The 23191-nt window shown below is 41.9% G+C and overlaps 1 protein-coding gene across 9 annotated transcripts in view; it reads right to left on the bottom strand.

The window, feature by feature from the left end:
* LOC139561888 (adhesion G protein-coupled receptor L3-like) overlaps positions 1-21067 on the bottom strand; it is a 336416-nt gene extending 315349 nt beyond the window's left edge. For 8 of the 9 annotated variants that reach the window (XM_071379279.1, XM_071379281.1, XM_071379283.1 and 5 more), the window contains exon 1: positions 20455-21067. The gene's annotated coding sequence lies outside the window, so the exon portion shown is untranslated. The remainder of the gene's footprint in view (positions 1-20454) is intronic. The other variant, XM_071379280.1, reaches the window with a different exon arrangement.
* Between the last annotated feature and the right edge of the window lie 2124 nt (positions 21068-23191).

Genomic DNA, 23191 nt, shown 5'->3' with positions numbered 1-23191 from the left:
GGGGCCACAGTGAGGGGCCACAGGTCTGCATACCCACATATGCATTCAGAGCCGGCCCTAGCCTCTTGGGAGCCCAAAGTAAAATTAGACTAACTTATCTAAAAAATGTTAGCTGACATGAGAAAATATGCTGATGCACAACAAAATGTCGAAATTGAACCTTGTGTATTCAACTGTTCTAACTCTCAACAGTAAGTTGAGACTGACTGTGTCCCTCCCCCAAAAAGAAAAGAAAACAATTTGCGTGCCTACAAAAGTGGGCCGCCATCCCTGCACTACATATTTAGGTTGGTATAACATTACATGAACTTTACAGATGACATTTACTTGACCATTTGGTAATTCGCAGTCTTCGTCAGTGTCCCAAATGGCACCCTATTCCCTATATAGTGCACTACCAGAACCCTATGGGCCCTGATCAAAAGCAGTGCACGATGAAAGAAAAAGGGTGCCATTTTGGATGCAATTATGACCTTAATCCTCTAAACACCTTAGTGATAACTTGAAGGCTGCCATCTGTCTTCCTTAGGCATGTGACACATTTAGCACTGTCCAGCATTGTACAGTAAGTACACAATGTATAACTGTACATTGATATTTATGATATGGCGGATGAAACTGAAACCCATCTTCCCCCTCTTTGATCTGCAATTATTGGTCAGATCAGGAGGTCTCCATGGTTTGGGAGGCATAAATGCTAACCGGCATCCATTCATTTGTATGCGGCTGCAGGTGCACTCGCTCATTATGGATTCAGGCCCAAACTTGCCTTCCAAACAGGCCATAAATTAACTCCCAAGTTTCTCCATTTAGCAGGAAAAACATTGTTTTTGTTTGAGTACCCACCACATCCTGTGTCTAGTAAAAAAAAGATATATAAAATAAAATACAAAAATGAAGGAAAGCTTTAATATCAATCTTCACCTCAGAAAACGTGTCACATTGTAAAACGCATGCAGACAATTGCATCACAATTTACAGAGTAGTAAATAGGTTGATCTACTGAGGCTTCGTTGGACTATGTCAGTTTGATAGCTTCTGGGTACCTTTTAGGAACACCAGGAGGGTCATAAGAAAAGATAGGATTCCTTCAAATGCTAAATCGACATTTCAGGTATTAAACATGCAGCCAGCAGTACGGCAGCATATAAATGAATTCACATCAATCTTTTTCACACTCACACCTCCGGTCAGGGTTCACATACAAAGACTTCTGTTTTGATTCATTCCTGGTGTGGGAGGAATAGGTGATTCAGAGTGGACTGATTTTAATAAACCAATGCAACTGGCAAGTTTAATATACTTTGATCACACAACTACCATGCCTTATATAATAGTGCCACACATAGTTTAACATTATCATACAAATAAGTTTTAACCGGTGAGAAAAAAAGTGACCCATGTACACGTCCTTGTAAGTAGTTTTCACTCTTTGGTAATAAGCATGTGATTACTCTGAATGACACCATTACTTCAGGTGAGTTGACTTCATCCAGATACTTCAAGAGTGCTACAGGGTTGGGGTCAATTCCATTTCAATTCAAGAAGTACACTCATTCCAATTCTCTTCAATACTTTTCAATGAGGAAAAATGTCAATTTGAATTAGAGTTTAGTTCAATTTGAGATCATTGGAATTATATACAGTACCAGTCAACATTTTGGACACCTACTCCTTCAAGGGTTTTTCTTTATTTTTTACTATTTTCTACATTGTATAATAATAATAGTGAAGACATCAAAACTGTGAAATAACACATATGGAATCATGTAGTAACCAAAACAGTGTTCAACAAATAAAAATATATTTTATATTTGAGCTTCTTCAAAGTAGCCACCCTTTGGCTTGATGACAGCTTTGCACAGTCTTGGCATTCTCTAAACCAGCTTCACCTGGAATGCTTTTCCTACAGTCTTGAAGGAGTTCCCACAATACAGAGCACTTGTCAGCTGCTTTTCCTTCACCATGCAGTCCAACTCATCCCAAACCATCTCAATTGGGTTGAGGCCGGGTGATTGTGGAGGCCAGGTCATCTGATGCAGCACTCCAACACACTCCTTCTTGGTCAACTAGCCCTTACACAGCCTGGAGGTGTGATGGGTCATTGTCCTGTTGAAAAACTAACGATAGTCCCCCTAAGCCCAAACCAGATGGGATGCTGTATCACTGCAAAATGCTGTGGTAGCCATGCTGATTAAGTATGGTCTAACGTCCATTCCTCGTGTTTCTTGGCCCAAGCAAGTCTCTTCTTCTTATTGGTGTCCTTTAGTACTGGGTAGCTACTTTGAAGAACCTCACATATAAAATATATTTAGATTTATTTAACACTTTTTTGGTTACTACATGATTCCATGTGTGTTATTTCATAGTTTTGATGATGTCTTTCCTATTATTCTACAATGTTGAAAATAGTAAAAATAAAGAAAAAAAAACTTGGTGTCCAAACTTTTGACTGGCAGTGTGTGTGTAGATAGATATATATAAATAAAAACTATGCCATTTAGCCGACGCTTTCATCCAAAGCGACAGACATGTATGCATACATTTTATATATGGGTGGTCCTGGAATCGAGCCCATTACCCTGGCATTACAAGCTCCATCCTCTACCAACTGAGCTACCAAGGACCATTTGAATTGAAATGGAATAGACCCCAGCCCTGGAGTGCAATAGAAATCCCACCAAAGGTAAACCTATTTCATCAGTAGGAGGGCTATTCTAAGACACTAGGTAAAAGGCAGCGCTCAATCAATCTACAACACTCATCACATTTGAAGAAAAGGATAAGGCTTCTATCCCTATAGATCTCTCAATCCATTTCTGCTGTTGTCATTGTTACAGTAGGCCTTTGAGCAACAATTAAATAGGTCACTTATACATATGAAGTGACTAAGGAGGCAAGTCCATTTGTGAATGCTGCAGCACTCACATCTACAAAGCAAAGACATATTTAGAGAGTCAGGTATTTGGTGTGCAGTTTGAGAGTTTGAAATTTTAACACTGCTTGGTTTTGCCCCCCCCCCCCAGGGACAAGTTAACTAAGTGGCAAATTTAGGATGGAAGGGAAGTAGCAGATTATCGAAAAACTGCAGGCTCAGGGAAAGTCGACGAGCAAAGAAATTTGACTGGGGGGGGGGGGGTGCATTGGTCATGGTGGCTGGTGCTGGGCGCACGCCACACAAATGAGCTCTACCCTCACAGGCTTTTATTCAAATTGAATGCATATATTACTTGAATTAATGTGACGTGGCACTGGAACTCTGGTAAGAGGGCGGACGGGCTCTTTTTATGTGTATTGTTTCCCGTATTTACCGGATGGACCACAAGAGCATAGCAGGTTTCATTGTAGGAGTCATCTAATCAATGGGGGTCAAGTTGATTTAGAGTGATTTTATGGTCCATGATGGTCACATTCCCTACTTTCCCAGAGTGGAAGGGGGCGGTTTCTCGCTCGCTCTCTCTGACTCGAACCCATAAGTCTCCAACACATTGTCTGGTTGACAAGCCTATTGGAAGCGGCTATGACTATTCCATGACTTCAGCTTCTCACAAGCTGCTCTTTTCAAAACACCGCAGACTCATTGGATGGGCACGAAATCCCCCACAATTCCATCCCGCTGAAAAGCGTTCCATTAGCCCCTAGCCTTGCTCCCCTCTTCCCAACCGCATTTAGGGGCAAACTCTGCAAAGAGAAAGTAGCTGGAATTAATTTGATAATCCCCGTCATTATGAGGAGGAATAATGGGGCTATTAGAGGAAACAATGCATGGGTTAGCGAATGAGTGCGACGGCGGAATGAATGTACTCGTCTTCGCTCACACCCTCCCACCCGGCTCACACACATTCCTGTCATTGCCACACACACAAATTCTCCTCCCTGTCTGACAATGAGCGCTACATAGAAGATACTTTTTTTTTTTTAAACACTACATGCCTCACAGGGCATCTCATGAGTGAGTGTGTGTGATTGTCTGTCTGTGTGTGTGATTTTTTTTTTTAAGCTCAAAACCTTTAAAAGCTCAATCTTTTCAGTTCAATATTTTGTACGGAGCCAACCATTGATGCAGATGCACTTAACTTGTTAACTTGTACCACAATAACCCCTGTCATCTCACTACTGTGACCTTGCAATTGCCAGCCTTCTATATACAGCCGCGGCTACAAGAGTCAAATATGCCTTGTGTCACTTTCTGAAAGCAAACCTTGGGCCTTAAATGGCTCTTATGTTTTGTATCACGTAGCGTCCATCAATACGGACTCATTTGCTCTGTTGTTGAAAAGCTTTTCGCCACAACCTCTCTGCCCGAGCTCTTTGTAGCCCTGGAGACCGAAAGTGTTGAGTGAGGCGTGCCACAAGGACCTTTACTTTCCACAGCCGTGATTCTTTCATTTTCTGCCTTTTCTTCTTTTGACACATTCCTACCACAGACGGCCCTGGCAGACCAGCCTGTCTAATCTTAACAGTGTGACGACCCTCCCACTCAGGCTGCCGAATTCTCTTTTTGCGCTTGTTTTCCTTAATAATGGGGAAGACGGTGGGCGGAGCTGGGAGGGTCGTCAGTAAAATGGGACACACCTGGTCCCGGGTGTGTCCCGGGATAAATACACCTTTTCCCCATTCATTGAGACTCTCTCCATGCAGGCACACTGTTTAATTTTGGTTGTGCCATTTTTTGTGGGCGTTTTGTTTGCTTGCTTTGGCACCTTTCAACACTTGTCATTATCACCTCTATACACGCAACCACTCACTTACACCACACACACACACACCATTGTTAATTGTATAAAGGTTACCTCAGTTAAGGAATAACAAAAATATTTGTTATTCCTTATCGCCACATTGTCTCCCTCTTTGTTACAGGCTACGAGCCTGTTTGTGACAACAGCATGATCACTCCTCTCCTGGAGAGCTAGAAAGCCAAGGCCCTCACACTGACAGCAAGGCCATTTTTGGTCTGTGTATGTACAGTACCAGTCAAAAGTTTGGACACACCTACTCATTCAAGGTTTTTTTTACAGAATGTTTTTGTAGAATAATAGTGAAGACATCAAAACTATGAAATAACACATATGGAATCATGTAGTAACCAAAAACGTATTAAACAAATCAAAATATTTTATATTTGACATTCTTCAAAGTAGCCACCCTTTGCCTTGATGACAGCTTTGCACACTCTTGGCATTCGCTCAACCAGCTTCACCTGGAATGCTTTTCCAACAGTCTTGAAGGAGTTCCCACATATGCTGAGCACTTGTTTCCTTAACTCTGTGGTCCAACTCATCCCATGCTGGTTAAGTGTGTCTTGAATTCTAAATAAATCACATACATTGTCACCAGCAGAGCACCCCCACACCTCCTCCTCAATGGTTCACAGTGGAAATCACACATGCAGAGGTCATCCATTCACCTACTCTGCATCTCTCAAAGACATGCCGGTTGTAACCAAAAATATCAAATTTGGACTCATCAGACCAGAAGGACAGATTTCTTCCGGTCTAATGTCCGTAGCTCATGTTTCTTGGCCCAAGCAAGTCTCTTCTTATTATTGGTGTCCTTTATTAGTGATTTCTTTGCAGGAATTTGACCATGAAGGCCTGATTCACACAGTCGATGTTGAGATGTCTATTACTTGAACTCTGTGAAGCATTTATTTGGTCTGCAATTTCTGAGGCTGGTAACTCTTATCCTCTGCAGCAGAGGTAACTCTGGGTCTTCCTTTCCTGTGGCGGTCCTCATGAGAGACAGTTTCATCATAGCGCTTGATGTTTTTTGCGACTGCACTTGAATAAACTTTCAAAGTTTTTGATAATTTCCAAATTGACTGACCTTAAAACTTCTTATGGCTGCAGTCCCGGTAACGGGACCGATATGACAACAGCCAGTCCAAGTGCAGGGCGCCAAATTCAAAAAACATAAATCTCATAATTAAAATTCCTCAGACATTCTTGTGTCTTATATCATTTTAAAGGTAATCTTGTTGTTAATCCCACCAAAGTGTCCGATTTCAAATAGGCTTTTCAGCGAAAGCACTACAAACGATTATGTTAGGTCACCACAAAACCACAATAATAGCCATTTTTCCCAGCTAAATATAGCTTCACAAAAACCAGAATAGAGATCAAATTAATCACTAACCTTCGATTATTTTCATCAGATGACACTCATAGGACTTCATGTTACACAATACATGCATGTTTTGTTTGATTAAATTCATATTTATATCAAAAAAATCTGAGTTTACATTGAGGCGACAAGATTCACTAAATGCAAAAACATCAAGTGACTTTGCATAGCCCATCGTTTCAACAGAAATACTCATCATAAATATAGATGATAATACAAGTTATACACATTGAAGTATAGATATACCTCTCCTTAATGCAACCGCTATGTCAGATTTCAAAAAAACTTTACGGAAAAAGAAATGCACGCTATAATCTGAGACGGCGCTCAAAAGTAGCATACCACAGCTGCAAAGATGGCGTCACCATAAACACAAAAATACATGATAAATATTCCATTACCTATGATGATCTAGATCAGAAAGCACACCAGGAATCCCAGGTCTACAATAAATGTTTGTTTTGTTTGAAAAAATCCGTTATTTATGTCCAAATACCTTTTTTTGTTAGCGCGTCTGGTTTACATATCCAAATGCTAATTCTGGTCAGCGTTATATCGGACAAAAACTTCAAAATGTGATATTACCGGTCGAAGAAACATTTCAAACTAAGTACTGAATCAATCATTAGGATGTTTTTAACATACCCACAGGCTCAGATTTCTGACTTCCTGTTTTGATTTCAACTCAGGATTTTGCCTGCCAATATGAGTTCTGTTAATCTCACAGACATAATTCAAACAGTTTTAGAAACTTTAGAGTGTTTTCTATCCAATACTAATAATAATATGCAAATATTAGGAACTATGACTGAGGAGCAGGCCGTTTGATATGGGCACCTTTCATCCAAGCTACTCAAAACTGCCCCTTCAGCCATAAGAAGTCATTTCTCTTTGCTTATTTGAGCTGTTCTTGCCATAATATGGACTTGGTCTTCTTCCAAATAGGGCTATCTTCTGTGTACCCCCCCGCCTTGTCACAACACAACTGCTGAAATGCATTAAGAAAATTCCACAAATTAACTTTTTACAAGGCGCACCTGTTAATAATCGGCGTCTGACTCAGATTGACATTTCTGTCGCACCGTTTAAAGCTATGGACAGCTCTGGTTGTTGATTATGGGTATTCTCTTGCCTGTTCTGTAATAGCTTGATAGCTGTGAGTGTTTTTGCCACATTGTCAGTTACAACAAGTAAGATCTTCTCCCTTTGGTATGTACCATGCATCAAATGTGCCATCAATTACCTCTCCGGTGTGTGGATGCTAAATCTGATGTAGGTTGAGCAACACAAGCTGTGCCTTGGAGGACGGATGATAGAAGCAGACTGATATGCCCACAAAAACGAAGCAGTCAGTCGTTTTTTGCCACACAGTGTAATTTATTTATACCTCTAATACTTATGTCATCCAATAAAATGCAAATGAATTACTTAAAAATCATACAATGTGATTTTCTGGATTTTTGTTTTAGATTCCATCTCTCACAGTTGAAGTGTACCCATGATAAAAATTACAGACCTCTACATGCTTTGTAAGTAGGAAAACCTGCCAAATCGGCAGTGTATCAAATGTGTTCTCCCCACTATATACACACACACACACACTCATTTGAATTAGGTTGCCATGTTTCTACTCTTTTCATGCTGAAGTTGGTTGTCCTGACATGCACCTACTAATAGTTGGTGGATGTCTCACTTTGTATTTATCTGAAATTGTTTGTATGATTATCTGTGTGCGCTGTTCAGATGAACTTTGAGGTTAGTTGGGTTCTCACTGTTCCACACACGCCGCCATCTGCTGACACCAGATTTGCTTTTCTCCTTTCCAGCAATGTACAAAACAATCCCATACAGGGCTTTCTCTTTTGCTGCCGCCATTGTTCACGCCTATAGACAGGTTAGCTGACAACGTCACAAACGATGCATGCGATTCAATGGGGCAGAAGTCTGTTGTTGTGATTCTGGATGGCCAGATAGCTAGCAACAATTACAAGATGCTGCCATGTCGGGAATCGTAAAAGGATCAGTTCAGCTAGTTTTATCTTGTTCTTGATAATGTTTTGTTGTGAGAAATTACATGAGTCAACACCTATGCTAATAAGGGAAACATTTGGTAGCTAGCTAACTTACAACTGTAACAATGTACAGAATTTGAGACAAGTGCTCATAGTGCAAACGTATTTGTTTTCAAGAAACATTGGAGATTAAATATAGTTCACGTTGTCTAAGCTGAATCCAAGCCAACCCGGTCTGTTTTGCCCCATAGTTGCGCACGTGTCGGTTTTATTGCTAAACCACCCACCAGTATATGGTTCACACTTGCCCTCAGATTTCTTCCCTATTAGCTACTGATAGTGATGCACAAGCTAGGCCTATTTAAAACGTTGCCATCTACTGGCAGCATTTACCCACCAGATTCAGAAGCTCGAAAACCTCATAAGAAAAAAAAATCTTTAAAAAGAACCCATTTGATTTTTGCCGGTGATCAGTCCTACCACTGTCAAGTTGTTAGCAAGTGTGATGATGGCATTGGAGTCGTGTGTGGCCACGCAATCTCGGGTGAACAGGGAGTACAGGGGACTGTTGAGGGTCAGCATGGCAGAGGTAATGTTGCCTACCCTCATCACCTGGGGTCGGCCCCTCAGGAAGTCCAGGATCCAGTAGCAGAGGGAGGCGTTCAGTCCCAGGGTCCTAAGGTTGGTGACGAGCTTGGTGGGGACATTGGATGTTGAATGCTGAGCTGTAGCCTACTCACATAAATATTATTCTTATCTAGGGGGGTGAGGGCAGAGTAGAGTGCAATTGAGATTGCATCGTCTATGGATCGGTTGGGCCTGTATGCAAATTGGAGTGGGTCTACGGTGTCTGGAATGATGGCGATGTGGGCCATAACAAGCCTTTCAAAGCACTTCATGATTACAGATGTGAGCACTACAAGGCAGTAGTCATTGGCATGAAGAGTTCTTGGGAACAGGAATTATTAGTCATTTTAATACATGGGGATTACAGACTTGGACAAGGAGAGGTTGAAAATTACTGTGAATATGCCAGCCAGCTGATCTGCGCATGCTCTGAGAACAGACCCTAGAACTGCCTCGGAGAGCAAAATCACCCAGTCCTCTGGACCGGTGGGGTCCCACACACACAATGTTATTGTCAAAGCGTGCAATAAATGCATCGAGTTCATCTGGAAGAGAGGCATCGTTGGGCAGATAATGGCTGGGTCCTCTGGACTGTAGCCCCTGCCACATGTGGCGGAGCCTGTGTAGTATGATTCCACCTTATTCCTATATTGTCCTTTTGCTCGTATCATCACTGTGGAGGTGGTAGCGGAACATCTTGTACTTATTCCTGTCCTCGGGCGTAGCCTCAGCTTTGTCTACTGTAGCTCTGTCTTTTAGTTTCAAATCAAATCAAATGTTATTAGTCACATGCACCGAATACAACAGGTTGACCTTACAGTGAAATGCTTACTTACGAGCCCCAAACCAACAATGCAGTTTAAAAAAATACAGATAAGAAATAAAAGTGACAAGTAATTAAAGAGCAGCAGTAAAATAACAAATCGAGATTATATACAGGGGGGTACCGGTACAGAGTCAATGTGTGGGGGCACCAGTTAATTGAGGTAATATGTACATGTAGGTAAAGTTATTAAAGTGACTAGGCATAGATGATAGAGAGTTGCAGCTGTGTAAAAGGGGGGGCAATGCAAATAGTCTGCAAGTAGCCATTTGATTAGGTGTTCAGGAGTCTTATGGCTTGGGGGTAGAAGCTGTTTAGAAGCCTTTTGTACCTAAACTTGGTGCTCCAGTACCGCTTTCCGTGTTGTCTAACAGTCTATGACTAGGGTGGCTGGAGTCTTTGACAATGTTTAGGGCCTTCCTCTGACACCGCCTGGTATAGAGGTCCTGAATGGCAGGAAGCTTGGCCCCAGTGATGGACTGGGCCGTTCGCACTACCCTTTGTAGTGCCTTGCCGTCGGAGGCCGAGAAGTTTCCATACCAGGCAGTGACGCAACCAATCAGGATGCTCTCGATGGTGCAGCTGTAGAACCTATTGAGGATCTGTGGACCCATGCCAAATCTTTTCTCCTGAGGGAGAATAGGTTTTGTCGTGCCCTTTTCGACTGTCTTGGTGTGCTTGGACTATGTTAGTTTGTTGGTGATGTGGACACCAAGGAACTTGAAGCTCTCAACCTGCTCCACTGCAGCTCCGACGATGATAATGGGGGCGTGCTCGGTCCTCTGTTTCCTGTAGTCCACAATCATCTCCTTTGTCTTGATCACATTAAGGGAGAGGTTGTTGACCTGGCACCACACGGCCAGGTCTATGACCTCCTCCCTATAGGCTGTCTCGTCGTTGTCGGTGATCAGGCCTACCACTGTTGTGTCATCAGCAAACTTAATGATGGTGTTGGTGTCGTGCCTGGCCGTGCAGTCATGAGTGAACAAAGATTACAGGAGGGGACTGAGCACGCATGTGTTGAGGATCAGCGTGGCGGATGTGTTGTTATCTACCCTTACCACCTGTGGGGCGGCCCGTCAGGAAGTCCAGGATCCAGTTGCAGAGGGAGGTGTTTAGTCCCAGGGTCAGCTTATTGATGAGCTTTGAGGGCACTATGGTGTTGAACACTGAGCTGTAGTCAATGAATGGCATTCCCACATAGGTGTTCCTTTTGTCCAGGTGGGAAAGGGCAGTGTGGAGTGCAATAGAGATTTCCTCATCTGTGGATCTGTTTGAGCAGTATGCAAATTGGATTGGGTCTCAGGTTTCTGGGATAATGGTGTTGATGTGAGCTATGACCAGCCTTTTGAAGCACTTTATGGCTACAAAGGTGGGTGCTACGGGTCGGTAGTCATTTAGGCAGGTTACCTTAGTGTTCTTGGACGCAGGCACTATGGTGTTCTGCTTAAAACATTTTGGTATTACAGTCTCAGACAGGGAGAGGTTGAAAATGTCAGTGAAGACTCTTGCCAGTTGGTCAGCGCATGCTCGCAGTACACGTCCTGGTAATCCATCTCGCTATAACCTCCTACGAACCATCAAAGGCAAACTGTCAATATGGCACTAAGATCGAATTGTACTACACCGGCTCTGACGCTTGTCAGATGTGGCAGGGCTTGCAAACCATTAGACTACAAAAGGGAAACACGGCAGAGAGCTGCCCAGTGACACAACCCTACCAGACGAGCTAAACTACTTATATGCTCGCTTCGAGGCAAATAACACTGAAACATGCATGAGCGCACCAGCTGTTCTGGACGACTGTGATCACGCTCTCCGCAGCTGATGTGAGTAAGACCTTTTAAACAGGTCAACATTCACAAGGCCGCAGGGTGTAGTACAATTAAATCTTAGTCCTGTATTGGCGCTTTGCCTGTTTGATGGTTTGTCTGAGGGCATAGCGAGATTTCTTATAAGCTTCCGGGTTATAGTCCCACTCCTTGAAAGCAGCAGCTCTAGCCTTTAGCTCAGTGCGGATGTTGCCTGTAATCCATGGCATGTGCGTACGGTCACTGTGGGGACGTCGTCGATGCACTTATTGGTGAAGGCAATGACTGACGTGGTGTACTCCTCAATGCTATCGGAGGAATCCTGAAACATATTCCAGTCTGTGCTAGCAAAACAGTCCTGTAGTTTAGCATCTGCTTCATCTGACCACTTTTTTATTGATCTAGTCACTGGTGCTTCCTGCTTTAATTTTAAGCAGGAATCAGGAGGATAGAATTATAGTCAGATTTGCCAAATGGAGGGCGAGGGAGAGCTTTGTATGAGTCTCTGTCTGTGGAGTAAAGGGGGTCCTGAGTTTTTTGCTCTGGTTGCACATTTAACATGCTGATAGAAATTTGGTAAAACAGATTTAGGTTTCCCTGCATCAAAGTCCTTGGCTACTAGGAGCTCCGCCTCTGGCTGAGCGTTTTCTTGTTTGCTTATGGCAGAATACAGCTCATTCAATGCGGTCTTTGTTCCAGCCTCGGTTTGTGGTGGTATGTAAAACAGCTACGAAAAATACAGATGAAAACTCTCTAGGTAGATAGAGTATCTCATGATAAGCTTTAGACCACACTACCTCAGGCGTGCATTAGCTCAAGACTTCCTTCGATATCGTGCACCACCTGTTATTTACAAAAATACATATTCCGACGCCCCTTCTCTTACCAAACGCCGCTGTTCTATCCTGCCGGTGCAGTGTATAACCAGCCAGCTGTATGTTGATAGTGTCGTCGTTCAGCCAAGTCACCGTGAAGCATAAGATATTACAGTTTTGAATGTCCTATTGGTAGTTTAATCTTCCACATAGGTCATCTATTTTATTGTCCAAAGATTTCCATTCTGCTAGCAATTGTGCAAGAAGTGGGGGTTTATTCAATCGCCTCTGAATTCTCAGAAGGCAGCCCGCCCTACAGACCCTTTTTCTCCGCCTCCTCTTCACGCAAATCACGGGGATGTGGGCCTGTTCCCGAGAAAGCAGTGTATCGTTCGCGTCGGCCTCGTCAGACACGTTAAAGGAAACAAAGGATTCTGCCAGTCCGTGGTGAGTAATCGCAGCCGTGATGTTCAAAAGTTATTTTTGGTCATAAGAGACGGTACAAAAAAAGTTTTTAAAAAAAAGTTACAAACAAAGCAAATAAACGAACAAAAAAATGATATACGGAGCCATCTTGCACAGTTTAGCACCAACCTCTGTGTTAATTCAGGGCTTTTAATTGGGGAAGCAGCAAACGTTCACTGTGGGAACAACGTCACTGATGCATTTCCTTATGAAGCCGTTGACAGAGGTGGTTTCCATTTCTCAACGGAGTGAGTCAAAGGTACTTTCTGTTTGAACTTCTGCTGTGCTGTCTGCCGTGTGTGTGTGTGTGTGTGTGTGTGTGTGTGTGTGTGTGTGTACTGTAATTTACAGGTATCTAAAATACCCTCCATAGCCACTAGCCTTGGGTAAACTACCGTAAAACTTCAATTAATAGCCGAGGCTTTATTTGCTTAAATCACTGAACAAAACAGACGCTTAGAGACATGCTTCTATTTGAACCCGGCATCTATTTCCTTAATGCACACATTTTTTTGCTCATTGGCATAGTTAATTGTTTAATTCCAGCATTTTAATCAATTTCTTCACTTCCTGCACTAATGTGTTAACATTTACACACCGTCACGTTTCTTTTGTCTTAGTATTTCTCTCTATATATAACTTCAGTGACAGAATAATTATTCCCCTTTCACAATTTCGGTAGTTCTTACTTTCCCCACTAGAGGGCGATCAGCTGATTTCTAAAGGTCTGTACTCCCGAAGTTCTTAATTGTTTTTGTGCTTGCCAGTTAACAGCTGAGAACTGCTAGCTAGCAGCCAAAACTGATGATTGCCATAACTTAAATAACTCAGTAATGTCAAAATGTAACCAAACAAACATTAAACATTGTAAACAATGAATGGCAATTCATGGTAAACTCGTAAACAATTCCTTTAGAACCAGCGTTTGTTTGAAACAGGTGTTAATTTGCTGAAATATGTGCCATTGCCCGGCTATTAAAAAGGGACAGACAGCTATTTGAGACTGCATTTAATTGAAGATTTACGGTATTCAAATCGATACAAGGCCTGTACTTTTAACTCCTGTAAAAACCTTCACCTACAGTAGAGGAGCGATGAAGTCAAATCTTATACTAGAGGTCGACCGATTATGATTTTTCCACGCAGATACTGATACCGATTATTGGACGACCAAAAAAAAAGACGATACCAATTTGAATCGGCCGATTTAAAATATATATATACAGTGGGGAGAACAAGTATTTGATACACTGCCGACTTTGCAGGTTTTCCTACTTAAGCATGTAGAGGTCTGTAATTTTTATCATAGGTACACATCAACTGTGAGAGACGGAATCTAAATAGGCCTAGCTTGTGCATCACTATCAGTAGCTAATAGGGAAGAAATCCGAGGGCAAGTGTGAACCATATACTGGTGGGTGGTTTAGCAATAAAACCGACACGTGCGCAACTATGGGGCAAAACAGACCGGGTTGGCTTGGATTCAGCTTAGACAACGTGAACTATATTTAATCTCCAATGTTTCTTGAAAACAAATACGTTTGCACTATGAGCACTTGTCTCAAATTCTGTACATTGTTACAGTTGTAAGTTAGCTAGCTACCAAATGTTTCCCTTATTAGCATAGGTGTTGACTCGTGTAATTTCTCACAACAAAACATTATCAAGAACAAGATAAAACTAGCTGAACTGATCCTTTTACGATTCTCGACATGGCAGCATCTTGTAATTGTTGCTAGCTATCTGGCCATCCAGAATCACAACAACAGACTTCTGCCCCATTGAATCGCATGCATCGTTTTTGTGACGTTGTCAGCTAACCTGTCTATAGGCGTGAACAATGGCGGCAGCAAAAGAGAAAGCCCTGTATGGGATTGTTTTGTACATTGCTGGAAAGGAGAAAAGCAAATCTGGTGTCAGCAGATGGCGGCGTGTGTGGAACAGTGAGAACCCAACTAACCTCAAAGTTCATCTGAACACCGCACACAGATAATCATACAAACAATTTCAGATAAATACAAAGTGAGACATCCACCAACTATTAGTAGGTGCATGTCAGGACAACCAACTTCAGCATGAAAATAGTAGAAACATGGCAACCTAATTCAAATGAGTGTGTATATAGTGGGGAGAACACATTTGATACACTGCCGATTTTGCAGGTTTTCCTACTTACAAAGTATGTAGAGGTCTGTAATTTTTTATCATAGGTACACTTCAACTGTGAGAGACGGAATCTAAAACAAAAATCCAGAAAATCACATTGTATGATTTTTAAGTAATTCATTTGCATTTTATTGCATGACATAAGTATTTGATCACCTATCAACCAGTAAGAATTCCGGCTCTCACAGACCTGTTAGTTCTTTAAGAAGCCCTCCTGTTCTCCACTCATTACCTGTATTAACTGCACCTGTTTGAACTCGTTACCTGTATAAAAGACACCTGTCCACACACTCAATCAAACAGACTCCAACCTCTCCACAATGGCCAAGACCAGAGAGCTGTGTAAGGACATCAGGGTTAAAATTGTAGACCTGCACAAGGCTGGGATGGGCTACAGGACAATAGGCAAGCAGCTTGGTGAGAAGGCAACAACTGTTGGCGCAATTATTAGAAAATGGAAGAAGTTCAAGATGACGGTCAATCACCCTTGGTCTGGGGCTCCATGCAAGATCTCACCTTGTGGGGCATCAATGATCATGAGGAAGGTGAGGGATCAGCCCAGAACTACACGGCAGGACCTGGTCAATGACCTGAAGAGAGCTGGGACCACAGTCTCAAAGAAAACCATTAGTAACACACTACACTGTCATGGATTAAAATTCTGCAGCGCACGCAAGGTCCCCCTGCTCAAGCCAGTGCATGTCCAGGCCCGTCTGAAGTTTGCCAATGACCATCTGGATGATCCAGAGGAGGAATGGGAGAAGGTCATGTGGTCTGATGAGACAAAAATAGAGCTTTTTGGTCTAAACTCCACTCCCTGTGTTTGGAGGAAGAAGAAGGATGAGTACAACCCCAAGAACACCATCCCAACCGTGAAGCATGGAGGTGGAAACATCATTCTTTGGGGATGCTTTTCTGCAAAGGGGACAGGACGACTGCACCTTATTGAGGGGAGGACGGATGGGGCCATGTATCGCGAGATCTTGGCCAACAACCTCCTTACCTCAGTAAGAGCATTGAAGATGGGTCGTGGCTGGGTCTTCCAGCATGACAAAGACCCGAAACACACAGCCAGGGCAACTAAGGAGTGGCTCCGTAAGAAGCATCTCAAGGTCCTGGAGTGGCCTAGCCAGTCTCCAGACCTGAACCCAATAGAAAATCTTTGGAGGGAGCTGAAAGTCCGTATTGCCCAGCGACAGCCCCGAAACCTGAAGGATCTGGAGAAGGTCTGTATGGAGGAGTGACTCCTTAGTTGCCCTGGCTGTGGCACTGCCCCACAGCTCAAGTGGAGCTGGCAGGAGCCATTCATAGTTTGCACCTCTGTCACTCAGTCGCGTCATGCCATTGTTATGAACGTTCTCAAGCCTCCCTCTGCCGGCGGCGTCGTGATAAGCGTTGTGATAAGTCGTGATAAGCCCAAACATTCTGGACGGAGGCTAACGACTGTTTAGTCTAAATTACACAACAGTGTCCTGGAAATACGAGGACATTGCTAAAGTAGGCAAATATTTAGTTGGAAACAACTTTGCCATCATTATCATGTCGTCAAATTCCAAGTTTAGACAGATGGCAATGTCATCATTAGCTAGCAAAATTCGTCAAAAATAGCAAGCAATGCTAACGTGAGCTAGCTACAATCTGGTGGTCTCCCCTCAATCTTAGCTAGCTAGATAATGTTACACTGCATCTGAAGTCAATCTGGCGACATCAAAACGACAAAAGGTTTTCCTACTAACCATTTGCCTCCTTTCAAAATGGCATTTATTTCCAAGCCACTATAATGCAGTTCTGAAGAAATCTTCCCTATTTTAGGGGACCAAAAGTGTTGGGACAAATTTACTTAAAGTATATGTGTATTAAAGAAGTAAAAAGTTCAGTATTTTGTCAAATATTCATAGCACGCAATGACTACATCAAGCTTGTGACAAATTTGTTGGATGCATTTGCTGTTTGTTTTGGTTGTGTTTCCAATTATTTTGTTCCCAGTAGAAATTCATGGTAAATAATGTATCTGTATCATTTCAAATACAAAGTGAAGGAGACACTTGTCACAGTCCTAATTCTTTTGGAGCTCACTGTATGTCAGGCAGGTTAAGAAATATTACCAGTTGTTATGCCTTTGTCAGAGAAACGTCTCAGGAAAAACATATTTGTCAAGACAACAAAACAAGAGGGAAAGAAGCCTTGAAAAAAAAAAAAAAAAAAAGAGTGACAAGAACACAATACACATTCATTTTACAGATTGACAACGAATGTAACTAGGTGAAAACGATGTACGCAATAAACATCTCCCAGCTAGGAAACAGACTGGAGGTATAAGGGAGTGTCGTGTGCCTTCACAAACCCTTTATAAGGACCTTTATAATGCTTCACAAACCATTCATAAGCAAATGCCATGCTAAACAGTAAAAAAGGTATTTAACGTTGGCAATGCACCAGATTAAAAGCCATCTGCCTGGCTTGTGAACACGGGTGGGACCACCTTGCAAGAATGAAATATTGATAACCACCCACCGCGTCATTGATGCAAATAACTGCTTATTAAACCCAATTAAATAATTTGTTCCACATTTGATCATTTAGGCCTAGATATCTAAAACAATAAGCAGTTTGATTTGATCAGAACCATCTATATGTACAGTATAGCCCAGTTTGATTGAATTCCAGCCCACAACCAAAGTTTGTGATTTCATGAGAAGAAAAGAAAAAAATACCTACTAGGCTTTAGAACACCTAAAACAGTAATGACCGTAGGGTAAGGTTACCACTGATTGTTTTCACAAGCCAGATGGCACACACAGGTAGACCCCTCCACCAGCTATGAGGTGCGATATGCCTCCCTCTTCATCATCTACCCTCTCCTTTATCTTGATATTCTGGCAGTAAAAGGTCGTTTACAGACAGAGCAACTCTTGCTACCAGGATTATCAATTTTCCAGACATATTCACTTTACCGCATAAGCGGTTGACTAAAACGAATTAGGCCAGCCATCCAGAATGCACTGCAATGGTACTGCACCACAACAAGAGGAAAGGCGAGGTCAGCATCTAGCAATATAGTCAAAAGTGATATCTGTCAGACATACACCGTTGGGACACTGCCCACAGCTGTGGAGCAAATATTATGAAGAACGACGTGGCATTGGATGAGCAAAGACAAGGTACACTGAAAGTAAACTACAGGTTGACATCCAATTAGACAAAAAGCAAAGCATGAACTGTCCTCTCGTTTTTCCTCTAGGGGAAGGATGTCAAGGTCTTCACCGTCTGAGGTAGATGGCTCGTTTAGTTTTGTTATGGGCATGTTTACCGTACACCCACCGAAGACCCATTGAAGATGATGCTGTAATCACGTGTCACCACCTTGAGAGCACTTCACAGATGATGAGATGGAAAGTCAGAGACAAACAAGTGTTAGCTAGTAGGCTTACTAAACCTTGGTGAGGAAGTGACAAGAAGGATTCAAAACTTTGACAAATAAATGAATGTTGCAGACTCTGATCCTGATTGGAATGTTTTATGTCACACACAGAATAGCCAGTCACTTATGTTAGTCCATTCCCTTTCATATCTAAAATGGCATTGAGGACAAAATAGCAAATTTATATTGAAATGTGACAGAAGAGAAGATGAAAAGTTCTGATAAATAATTTGTTCGATAAATTAATTTATCAATACACCTAGTCACTACAAAGATACAGGTCACTCAGGGATTCCACCATGAGGTCAATCGTGACTTTAAAACAGTTAGAGTTTAATGGCTCTGATGGGAGAAAACTGATGGGTGGATGGAACATTGTAATTACTTCAGAATACTAACCTAAATGACAGAGTAAAAAGAATGAAGCCTGTAGCAAATCAGAATATTGCAAAACACTCATCCTGTTTGCAACAAGGCACTAAAGTAATACTGCAAAAAATGTGGCAAAGCAATTCACTTTTTGTCCTGAAAACAAAGTGTTGTATTGGATTTGCCCCAAACATATTACTTAGTACCACTCTCCATATTTTCAAGCATAGTGGTGGTGGCATCATGTTATGTGTATGCTTGTATTTGTTAAGGACTGGGGAGTTTTTCAGGATAAAAAGTAAACAGAATGGAGCTAAGCAAAGGCAAAATTCTAAAGGAAAACCTAGTTCTGTCTGCCTTCCACCAGACACTGGGAGATGCTGAAAGGTGAATTCAAGACAACCCAAAATCTACACTAGAGTTGCTTACCAATAACATAGTGAATGTTCCTGAGTAGCCGAGTTACAGTTTTGACTTAAATCTGCTTGAGAATCTAATGGCAAGAACTGAAAATGGTTGTCAAGCATGATAATGATAAACAATCAACTTGACAGAGCTTGAAGAATTTGTAAAATAATAAATGGGCAAATGTTACACAAGTCAGATGTGGAAAGCTCTTCAAGACTCACCCACAAAGACATGCAGCTTTAATTGCTGCCAAAGGTGATTCTAACATGTATTGATTCCGGGGGTTGAATACTTATCTAATCAAGATAGTGTTGTATTATTCATGATTGTTTTTACAAAGGTTAGATTTTATTCTTCGACTTTGATATTAGAGTATTTTGTGTAAAATCGTTGACAAAAATAAATGACAATTAAATCAATTTTAATCCAACTTTGTAAAACCACAAAATGTGGAATAAGTCAAGGGGTGTGAAAACTTTATGAAAAAAACTGTATATAGATAGCAAAACATTAAATGAGTAAATAAGTGTGAACGCGTATGGCCTACGTCAGTGGACTACTGGGGTGTCGCAGATATGGCAGTCTTGTGTGCAAAGGAATGAGATTGAAACATTCAACTAACCAATTCTGGTGGCTCATGCTAGCCTATATTTAATTTCTCGTGCGATGCAGATGGTGCCCTCAGGTCTGTTAGTGCGTCAGTTTTCCCATAACTTGCATGGTGGCACTCAAAATTGACAACATTATACATGTGGAAAAACATCAATTTTCATTCTCTTCCAGATATTGCCGTTCATCCGTGACCCTATACACAGTTTTCCCTTGAGCATCCTATTGTATACAACCACTGTTTCAAACACCCATTGTAAAACGGACTGTGAACTGTTTAAGGTTACCACACACAAACTTCATTCATCAACTTCATATTGGACTAAGTAACGCATTATTTTAACATCTTCTGAAAGCTGGGTTGTGAATAGAGAAACGGACAAACGCACGTTGCCGGTGCATAGTGCCAACCATTCCCTTTATAATAAACCATACCACAAACTATTTGAAATGTGCACATTGATTCCCTAATTTGGATAAAACAGCAAGGACGCGCTCATTAAGTGACGCTCTTTAATCACCGCAACTGACACCAGAAACTATTGATATCTTGACAAGGCAATTAATTGCAACCTGCGTAACCAATGAATACCAACCGTGACACACCGTCGCCAAGTTTATTTAAAAATGAAGTCTTAAATATAACAGCGTATAACTCATTAGCCTACACATTACATCCAACACAGGCAAATATTGTATATACGAGAAACTGCAGGTAGGCTAATTGAAGTGCATTTGCGAACCAAAATATAGATGAAGATGCAGGCAAAATCGTATAGTCTACGAATTAGCATAATATTCTTACCGTGTTTTAGAAGACAGTGGTGAAACGATTATACCCTTCAAATAGTCCTCCCATTGAAAGTGTAAGTGATAAAATTGTTCACACTTATTTTCTTTACACAATTGATATCGTCCTTGCGCACAGATCAGTCTCCTCTGAGGGTCGAGGGAAAAGATGGGCGATTCCAAATAATAATTTCGAATAACTCCGCTTATATTTTCTCAGAAGTCCGATAGTAGGCTAGAAGAGCTGGACATGTCTGTATGATCCGTGTACTGTCGATATTGCTGGATAAAGAACGGTCTCCTTGTGTATCCAGATGACAGTCCCTCAAAAGAAGTGGCGCACATCACGTCCTCTTGTGCAGTAACTACTACATCACGTCCGAAAGTAAAAGCTCAAAGGCAAAACACATTAGCGCAAAAAAAAAAGAGTAGGCTATGCCAATAAATGTGTCTTGTTTGAAAATCTCCACGGCAAAGACCTCGATATATTTTTTGCTTCCAAAGCTTTGCTCTCGGCGCATATGACAAACCAATTTCGGAGCACTGCCTGGGAGAAATGCGGTCTTTGACTCAAGGTAGAATGCGAGAACGGCGAGACGCAAAACTCGGATCTGGATTGTCGCTCACACAATATACTCGGGCTCCACCTAGCAGTAAACATGGGATACAAATGCAACCAACTACCTACGCCTCTACCTGTATCATGCGTGTTTGACTGTCAAGTGAAAGTCATATTACATTTGTTTCAGTAAAATAGGTCTGTGCTTGTAGGCCTGACTCGAAATATTTATGAGTAACATACCTCTCAATAATTGCTTGGTAAGGCTGTGGACATGTGAAAATGAATTAACTGTCAGCTGCTAGCAACACTGTATACAAGTGTACCACTTTCATTAAAGTACCAAATAATTAACAGCTGTGCCATATAGATAGAAAAATAGTTGGGAAGAGATTTTCGATGTACTGATTCCATGGTTTGTGAACTGATACGCAAAACGACTCCGGATTCAAACCGTATATTTTTCCCATTGAAATTATTATACAAAATTATTGCAACCAATATATATATATATATATATATGGGGGATACAACCTTCACAGCTCTGCAGATTTCCCGGCAAAGAGACATTTATTTTGGTACTGTCCATATGTATTTTGGTACTGTCCACACCAAGCCATTCACAGGTTCAAAAATGGCTAATGCTGCAGATAGCACTACTGGGTGGTTTGAAGAGTCACAGTCAATCGATCAATAATATAATAATACTTTTAGCAGCAGAAAAACATCTTTAATTTACCATCTGTAGAAAGTATGAGAATAGAAAGGTTCAGCACAGTTTAAAATCATATGGCAAATAGAAGAGATAGATGGGAGGGGTTGAATGGAGCTAAAAGGTGGGACTAATAGCAACAAGATAACTCATGTAAAATATACTGTGTCTGTAAAATGTATATACTGTAGGTTCAGAACTTTTGTGAAACAGCACAGTTAAAAATATATGGCAAATAGAAATCAAACTGGATGGACATCAGAAATAGATGAGAGAGGTTGAGGGTAGAGGAGTTACAGGTCTAAAACAAACAAAATAGAACTATTGTAAAATAGATTGTGTCCGTAAAATGTATATAGTATGTATAAGCTGGAAGTAGAAGCCTAAGTGCTGTTGTTCATTAGTTTACACCAATTAGGGGAGGGGTGGTAGGGGTAGGGGAAAATAATAAAGGAAAATGTATTTTTAAAAGAAATATATATATATATATATATATATACACTGCTCAAAAAAATAAAGGGAACACTTAAACAACACAATGTAACTCCAAGTCAATCACACTTCTATGAAATCAAACTGTCCACTTAGGAAGCAACACTGATTGACAATAAATTTCACATGCTGTTGTGCAAATGGAATAGACAAAAGGTGGAAATTATAGGCAATTAGCAAGACACCCCCAAAAAAGTGATTGACCTCCAGCAGGCCACAAATGTGCATGTGTCAGCATATGGTCTCACAAAGGGTCTGAGGATCTCATCTCGGTACCTAATGGCAGTCAGGCTACGTCTGGCGAGCACATGGAGGCCTGTGCGGCCCCACAAAGAAATGCCACCCCACACCAGACTGACCCACCGCCAAACCGGTCATGCTGGAGGATGTTGCAGGCAGCAGAACGTTCTCCACGGCGTCTCCAGACTCTGTCACGTCTGTCACATGTGCTCATGTGCTCAGTGTGAACCTGCTTTCATCTGTGAAGAGCACAGGGCGCCAGTGGCGAATTTGCCAATCTTGGTGTTCTCTGGCAAATGCCAAACGTCCTGCACGGTGCTGGGCTGTAAGCACAACCCCCACCTGTGGACGTCGGGCCCTCATACCACCCTCATGGAGTCTGTTTCTGACCGTTTGAGCAGACACATGCACATTTGTGGCCTGCTGGAGGTCATTTTGCAGGGCTCTGGCAGTGCACCTCCTTGCACAAAGGCGGAGGTAGCGGTCCTGCTGCTGGGTTGTTGCCCTCCTACGGCCTCCTCCACGTCTCCTGATGTACTGGCCTGTCTCCTGGTAGCGCCTCCATGCTCTGGACACTACGCTGACAGACACAGCAAACCTTTTTGCCACAGCTCGCATTGATGTGCCATCCTGGATGAACTGCACTACCTGAGCCACTTGTGTGGGTTGTAGACTCCGTCTCATGCTACCACTAGAGTGAGAGCACCGCCAGCATTCAAAAGTGACCAAAACATCAGCCAGGAAGCATAG

Source organism: Salvelinus alpinus, chromosome 31 (genome assembly GCF_045679555.1).
Source record: "Salvelinus alpinus chromosome 31, SLU_Salpinus.1, whole genome shotgun sequence".
In the NCBI taxonomy this organism is placed as follows: Eukaryota; Metazoa; Chordata; class Actinopteri; order Salmoniformes; family Salmonidae; genus Salvelinus; species Salvelinus alpinus.
The sequence above is the reverse complement of the archived record's forward strand: the minus strand, read 5'-3'. Positions and strand labels throughout refer to the sequence as shown.